General features: G+C 40.9%; 1 long non-coding RNA gene across 1 annotated transcript; it reads left to right on the top strand.

The window, feature by feature from the left end:
- Nucleotides 1-817: 817 nt before the first annotated feature.
- LOC142777494 (uncharacterized) lies at nt 818-7,896 on the top strand. The gene is made up of 2 exons (XR_012888138.1): nt 818-1,172; nt 6,825-7,896. It is a non-coding gene; the product is annotated as an uncharacterized LOC142777494 (long non-coding RNA).
- Nucleotides 7,897-8,164: the final 268 nt, after the last annotated feature.

Below are 8,164 nucleotides of genomic sequence, written 5' to 3'. Positions count from 1 at the left end.
TGCTGACACACAGTCAGACCAAACCATGTAACCAGCGCTTATTCTTGGCTTTCCCTACCCAAGTGCTAAAAGCTTACTTTTTTTTAATAGATATCTTTAAAATGTACAAAAATTAAGCTTTTCAATGACACATAAACCAACTATATAGGACAAGAAGAACAGCCGCCACGTCAGTTGGAAAAGTGACAAAAACGATGTGTTCGTGCCGTCGGAGTCAGACCGCCGCCTTAAAAAAAGTGGGTGTAACGATGGGAGAGCGTAAAGCCGTCCCGTGATTTGCCGTGACAGGAAATTCTTTGAAGAGCCATGATCTCATCGACACCGTTAGCTAAACGCCGCTGAATCGTCGACCAATGAATGATTGATATGTGGGGTTTAACGTCCCAAAACCACTGTATGATTTTGAGAGACGCCGTAGTGGAGGGCTCCGGAGATTTCGACCACCTGGGGTTCTTTAACGTGCACCCAAATCTGAGCACACGGGCCTACAACATTTCCGCCTCCATCGGAAATGCAGCCGCCGCAGCTGGGATTTCAACCCGCGACTTGCGGGTCAGCAGCCGAGTGCCACTAGACCACCGCGGCGAGACAATGGGCGACCAATTAAGGTCCCTAGATGAAACAAGTTTCATCTAGGGACCTTACGACCAATGCAGTTCGAATTGAAATGGTCACCATCGAAGTCCACAAATGTGGTGCTGCTTATAATCTTGTAAAACGTACAAATGCAGCACATTTTGTCTGCTACCACGGAGGAAGGAAAAAGGTAAGGAGAGGGCATGCCCACCCGGCGCAGGGCGTAAAAAATGTGGCGGAAATTACGTCACGCGCGGCCATATCACAATGGCGGCGTTTTGTTATTATTGATGTAGTGTGGTGCGGCACCGTTCAGGCTGGTTCAGGCGGTCCAGTGGCGGTGTGCGCGTTTTCATGGGCCTCGCACCTAACCGTGGCGTACTGCAGGTGTTCGACAGCATCCATTCTTTGTGCCGCATCGTTAGCTACGCGATTTTTTTCCGGTGGTGGTTGTAACCAGGTGTCTGAACTAGAAACCACGGAACGAGCGCGCGTATACGTACTCCGAATTTGCAGCGTCCGTCAAAATTATGCTGAAAAGCCATCATAGAAGATAACGACTGTGCTCAAGAATTCATTCAATGAATGCCTTGCAGGTTAGTGACAGTTATGCGGTGTTGCTTCTTATGACAACAAACGATGCATTTGCGGTCCTCAGGTCCTTATTTAGACTGTAATCTAATCTTGCTTATCATGTTCCTGTATAGTTCCACATGCTTCTGCGCAATTAAGTTCCTGTTCTGCTTCGCTTAAGACGCTCCCTCTTCGCAATATTGTCTCACTCTCCGCAATGTTGTCTGTATTGAAGCAAAACTCGTTAAAATGTCTACACGCACCTGCACAAAGTAACTAGGTGCACCTCACTAGATGCGCGTGCTTGTGCATTCAGAAGCTTACAAGCCGTTCGAACGATGTTGACCAAGTGATTTGAGAACTCAAATATAACGAGTAAAACACATTTTAATGACACTTACGACAATAGCAAGTATGTGGTAAAATTGTGAAGTACACAAGGAGCAGTATGTGAACAATTCAATGACGAAATATTTTATATAAACAGAAATATTTCACTGCAAATATTTCTGGCTAAAGTAATAAAAAAAAATCTGTCGCGTTGTTTGTCTAAAAAATAAGACAGAAAAACTTTTGTCTATGAGCATTACCAGCATGTATTTCAAGTCTTCTTTGGGGAGAGTCTAGGTGTACCATTAAATTGTAAATCAGAGACTAAACAATACAGATGTAAGAAACATAGGTCAGCAAAACTTGTGCAGCCCACTCAAACTGACTCATTAAATATATTTTGCACTTAAGGCTCACTCGGAATCACACTCGCCAAACTTTTCTTCAACCCACTCGAATTCACCTTAACAGCCTCATCTGATTTAGAGTGAGTTGTTTCGTGAGTTCGTTAGCCTAGAATTAGCTTTTTCAACCATGCTGTCGCTGCTCTTTAATATCAATATCTCACATAACTGGTTCTCTTCCTGGCACCTATTGATATAGTACCTTCGAATACGAGTTGTGAGTGCTCGCAAACTAGTACGGTAGTTTTTCTTGAAAGCATGGCAACATAAGATATGTTTATCAAGAACTTCTTTAGGAGAATTGGAGAGGTGGTTTGGTAAAGGCATGTCCATCTGTAATTCGCGCCTCCGATCAATAAACAGTGCAATGGGGCATGAACGCCGCTGCTTTGGAATACCTTTGAGAATACATGAGTTTAAACGTGAATTCAGGTGATGCTGATAGTAATGCTGAAGATTAGTTGATAGCTTGGTAAAAACAGTAGAACTCACTTAAAAATGTATCTTGCGCTTTTTGTACTCAATCAGACTCAGACTATTTTTTCTGAACCTACCTCACTCAGACTCACACTCAAAAAATGTTTTATATTACTCCCACCGACTTACTCAGACCATAGACGACTTACTCAGACCACCTATGGTAGTAAGTTGAATGAGTTCAAGAAAGGGGTGTGCAATATAATTACCAATACAATTGCGAGTACACGCAAGTGTTAGACTTATGTGTATGCTTGATTCTGAGAGAAGCATTGAAGGGCACAAAATCATCTCAGTGTAATGAACATAAAGGGTACCAAAAACACAGTTTTGGTTAATTTCACCCATTTAGCTATGGGATGGTAGTCATTTTATCCAGTTTTAAACTTATTCATTGGTTTACTGAGCACTCAAATGAGAGGCAAACACAGAATACAGCAGAACAAAGTGGGTGGGTGCAAATTTGCTTGTAAAAATCACATAGATGCGTAAGAGAAGACATTTCAACCGGCACGTTGTGGACAATGTCATCGAAGCAGCAGATAAATAAGAGTCAAACACAGAACATCTGAGTATACTCAGCAGCATTTACGCATTAGGGCAAAAACTTGCAACGTCACACATAAGAAACATTGATCTGGACTACAAGAGCATATAGCAAAGACATTCTGAAGATTGTTACCATGCAAAGTAAATGTTCATATGGAGTGCTATTGCCCTTTAAACTGGGTCAATTTCGTGAACATTTGGCGCACTTGACTGCTATGAAAACTTTGCGTTGTCTGCTTACCAACATGATATAGGCGCACATTAAGGTAATACTCTGCGACACTTCTTAAAAGATGGACATAGTGATTCTCCAGTGGAGAATTATCAAACATGTGTGAGTGCAGTTCTGCAAACAGTTCTTTATGCTGCAGCGATTCAAGGACTTGTAGCACAAGATCCTGCAAGAGTCATCTTGATGCTAATTATTCATGTGCACAGCCCATCGAAGAAGAGGTTCTGATTTCTTGATAATTTCGAGGACACTTTTAGATGGGTAGTGAAGCCCCCCCTTGCTTTTCCTTTGAATGAATGCAGTGTCTGCTGCTCTGGATGTGCCAAACAATGCTTCAGTACAATGGGCACACATCAGCTTTGAGCCCAGCTTGTGAACCACATAGCCAGCAATGTAGGTAACAGCACGACTACCGAAATCACTGATGTGTTCGAGTGATGCACAGTAATCATGTTCGCTGACTACATGGCTCTGCTCAATACACTCTTAGGACAAGAGCTGCCTTCTCTGAACAGTGGCATTCAGCACTTCTATTGCTGAATGCCTCCTGGTTGAGCTACATGACAGTATAGTAATGTGGTCCAGCACTTGACAATTTCCAGAAACAGCATCAGACAGTTCATTTTGGACTATCACTTTTTTAAATGCTGCTTGAAATTGTTGGGCTGTTGGGTTGTCATTGTGCCCTCCATGTGCTCTAATTAAGCGAAAAAATAATTCCAAATGATCCTGGCTAATTTTATGCCCAGGAATATAATTTAGTATCTTCTTTTTACAAATGAGAAAATCGTACATGGCTAACAGACTCTTCATGCATATTATGAAGCCCAAAAAGCCAGTTTTCCGAGCTGTTCCTATCAAATGTTTCATATTTGCAGGCTCTTTCAGGAGGGAAAGATATCGAATTGTGCTGTCAAACAATGTTTTGCTATCATTTACAATCTGTTCATTGACTGGTTTCTTCCACCCTCCCTGATGCATGCTACGGGAATTGAGTATGTCGAAGAGGTTATTAATAATTAATAAAAACTCCCCAGTTGGCTGAGATTTTATAAATCCTCTCAAGCACATCGCCCTACATTCAGCGATAGCTATTGCCACAGACAGGCTCATCACCTGCGCTGCCAGGCGAACCTTCATTGGTTGTTTTTGCCACTCGATGTGAGTCCTTCGCAACTTATTTGCCAAATATAATCCCTCTTTATCTTGCAAGTCATGAGGTGCTTCGATGTGTGCCCATGATACAACTTTTCCCTCCTGATTGATAAAATATTTGTGGTGTGCAAAGGCATTTCTCACCAGCTTCAGCATGTGGCAGGGATAAAAAAATGCGGCTATCGCTTCGTTATTTGCTGGGTGCTTGAAGGTTGTTTGAAGGTTCTCAATGTTCGTGAAATTGCAACCTAATTCTTGAAACATTGCAATGTTAGCAGGCGCACCATCACATGTAACTGAAACAATCATGGCCCCTGCCTCATGAGCTGTCAGCAAGCTCTGCCTAACTAAGTTCGCTCGCTGCTCACCTACTATCTTGTCAACCAGAAAGTAGCCAAGAGGAACTTTCCAATGGCCATTAATGGCTACAACCATTATCACGAAGGCGGCTTTTGCCTGTGGCAAGCAGTCTCCTTCGGTTCCTGTGCCCATGTCTACATAGCCTTCAAAGTGACCACTTTGCCACTGTACCTGCTGTCTAATTGACATCTCATCAATTATGAGGCTGCACACAGCTTGATGTCCTCGATTGCACGTGTCTAAGCACTTCAACTTTAATGCAGTCACAGCCTCTTTGGAAAACCCAGCTTTTACATCAACACTCTCGTACCACTTTCTTAATGTTCGAGGATGTGGCAGACATGTGTCAAAGACTTGCCTTACATATTGATATGCTCGAGAAGAGTAAAAGTTCAAGGTAAGAGCAAAAGTCCTTAGCTCAGGTGAATACTTTTTCAGGTGTTGTCTTGTCTGTTTTGCTATCTGTCGTTTTAAAAGATGCTGATTTGCTGCACCCAGGGTGTCAAGCACTGAAACTTGCTCTCTGAGCAAAATGTTTTCTTTGGTTAGTATTTTCAAAACTGATTTCCATTCAGCATTCTGTTCTTTAAGGCACCTCTTAAACCGCTGAAGTTTTTTTATTGCTTTCCTTGATCTCTGCTGCTCCGAGGCAAGTCTTGCTGTGCGAGCTCGCAGAAAAGCCTTCTCTGGGGTGTCGAACTACAAGGCAAAACCACATAGAACAAAACACTCTCATTTGTCAGGTGGTAAGGCGTGTCACTTGTAAAAGGCTGAACCACTTCTAATAACAATGTGACTAAGCCAAGTAACTTACTTGGACATTTAGTCATAATTTTTCCTTATTCCTGCTTCTTCTGTTGACACTGGCACTTATGGTATTTAAGTTTCATATTTAGGACAACCTCGTACTTGTATATTTTGGTCAGCTCTATGAAGACCCCATTGATATTTGCCAACCATTTCCTATAACTTGGAGCACAGCTCAAATTTCATTTAACATTGCAGTTATTAATTGATCTGTATCTCATGCTGATAAACACAGCATGTATAATTTACATGGATTGCTTTGATTGCACTTTGACTTTAACACCCTTTCTTGTCTTGTTTTATTATTTACTGAAATAAATATTAGGACTGATTGTGTTACCCTTGGTGTAAACAGGTTCATTGCTTTGATCTGATAGCTTGCATTTGTTGATCTTTTTTTACCTTTGCCTGCTTTCTTCTTCTTGGTGTTTCAAATGTTGCCGGCATGTCTTGTGGCCTTTGTAATTCCTGTGGAAGTAGATCATAGCATCTCGATAAAAAAACAGTTATTTGTAATTTTCACAATGTTGAAATTCCCATGGTCTTGCCTAGCCAGCAGTCTTAAGAGGAACTGCTGCACACTTAACAGCATTTTGACTTACTCACAAGTGTCTGGGACTGAACAAGGCAGGTGTGTGTACATATTGCAATTATTCATGCTGGTACATATTAAAAAAATGCTCAAAGCTAATAAATCACATTGTAAATGTCAGCATTATTCCCATTTTCCCAATAAATGCACAGCTCTAGTCATAAACCAAACCACACACATGCATCCCTCAGGTTAGTACCCCCAAATTAAGTGTTCAGATAAGTATTTTGTAAACAATAAATTACAATATTATGTTTCCAACTCTGTTAACCCTGAAAGACAAGATGGATTTAAAATGAACACTGCATTTCGTGTATATAGTCTTTCTAAATTAGGCAGTAGCAGTAAAACAGAGGCAGAAAGCAATTAGAGATTTAAGATACCTCTGTAAGCTTGTTGGTATGCTATTGCAGCAGCCTCAAATTCACCCACTTAAAAATGCCTTATTTACTGAGTTTCTCAGAAATAGGATCAATTATTTTTATTCCAATAAGTATTTGCTTTATTTAAATTTAAGTAAGATGTGTTTGTTATACATTTGTGCTGCCTTCATTTACTTTGTGATTACAGCCAAGCCAAAGTCACAATGTAAAACAACAATTATATTAACTATACTGTTTTTCGAAAAATTAAGGTGGGCTAGTACATGCATTGCTTCCCATCAGGACATTACAACAAAAATAAAAAGAAAGTGCATATTATGTTAGTACATGCTCAACTAGAGAAGATATACCTTGGTATAATGTTCAACACTTGTGTCGCATGGAAGTGGTTTACCTGCTCATGGACCGGCTCCCATTGAATACCAGCAGCGTGGCCGGATGGACCTGGTATCGCGATGCTGGCCTGTGCTTCACTCTTCGCACCAATATCCATGGGAGGATTTTAAAAAGAGCACGTGTTAGGAATTCTTACTTTTACACCAACTGCAACAGTAGTTTACCTATAACAGAGGACAAGCATGCTTAATGAGTAGAAGAGAGGTAAATTTTCACCTGTACAAATGCTGACACATTGAAATGACTGGCACTTAGGTCGGAAGGAGCTGGGTCGAGTAAACTGATTGGATCTGCACTTTTAGGCTCTATATCCATGGCTTCCTGAAAGCAAGAATACCTATGCTATTCAGTGATTTGCTCTTCAGCTTGATATTCAAAGCAGTAAGCTAATGAGGTGTATAAAAAATGACAAGGGAAAAGAGATGCGCCCCTTTTGGAGTGTGGACTGCTCGTGGAGGCCTGCAGCTAAGTCAGGCGATTCAGGTGTGCAGAGGCTAGCTTGGAGGCCTTCATGAGAAGTGGCAGCAACCTGCTCAGGCGATTCAGGTGTGGAGAGACTAGCTTGGAGGCCTTCATGAGAAGTTGCAGCAATCTGATAGTAATATATGACTGCTAGTTAAAAATGCCTTCATGAAAAACTGTTCAAAACAATACAGATAAAACGAGGCATTGAAAGTGAAGGGTTGAGTCAATATAACTGTATTCATTCCCTCAGTTTCTGCATATTGTTTTACTTGCATTGCATTGTACAAATACACTATAAATTCTAATATGCCAAGTGTGACCAGATTATTTTATTGTCAAGTGCATTCTTCAAGCACAACTCAACCTGTAAGCATATTTTGATGATCAGGTGAAATGTTTACCTGTGCAAGCAGCAGCAAGCCTTCAGCACCACCTTGCATGAGCTGAGGGGAATCAAAGGATGATTCGGTGCTTGCTGAGTCAGGTACTCTATCACCTTGTTGTACTGGATGTGGTAGCTGGGGGATTGAAGACTTTGAATATTACTAATGCAAATTGGACCAAAATAGTAGAACAATAAACGAAATAACAATGGCACAGGTGTTGCGTCACTTCATACCAACATAAATTAAGCATTATACATGATACAAGAGGCACTTACAAAACTTTTGCTTTTAATTACCACATTTATATCTAAATTTTCAGATGCAAGTTATGGGCTACCTTAAGTGTTTTTGCATTGCATCAATTCGTGCACAAACTACTGACAGGTATGAATTGGTGCTGTTAATTTTTAACATGAGAATAAAATTTTTGGTGATGTCAAAAAAAGGAAGCATGGATGAATACAACTGGTGCATGACAA

Source organism: Rhipicephalus microplus, chromosome X (genome assembly GCF_043290135.1).
Source record: "Rhipicephalus microplus isolate Deutch F79 chromosome X, USDA_Rmic, whole genome shotgun sequence".
In the NCBI taxonomy this organism is placed as follows: Eukaryota; Metazoa; Arthropoda; class Arachnida; order Ixodida; family Ixodidae; genus Rhipicephalus; species Rhipicephalus microplus.
This window is presented reverse-complemented; position numbering and strand designations above follow the sequence as displayed.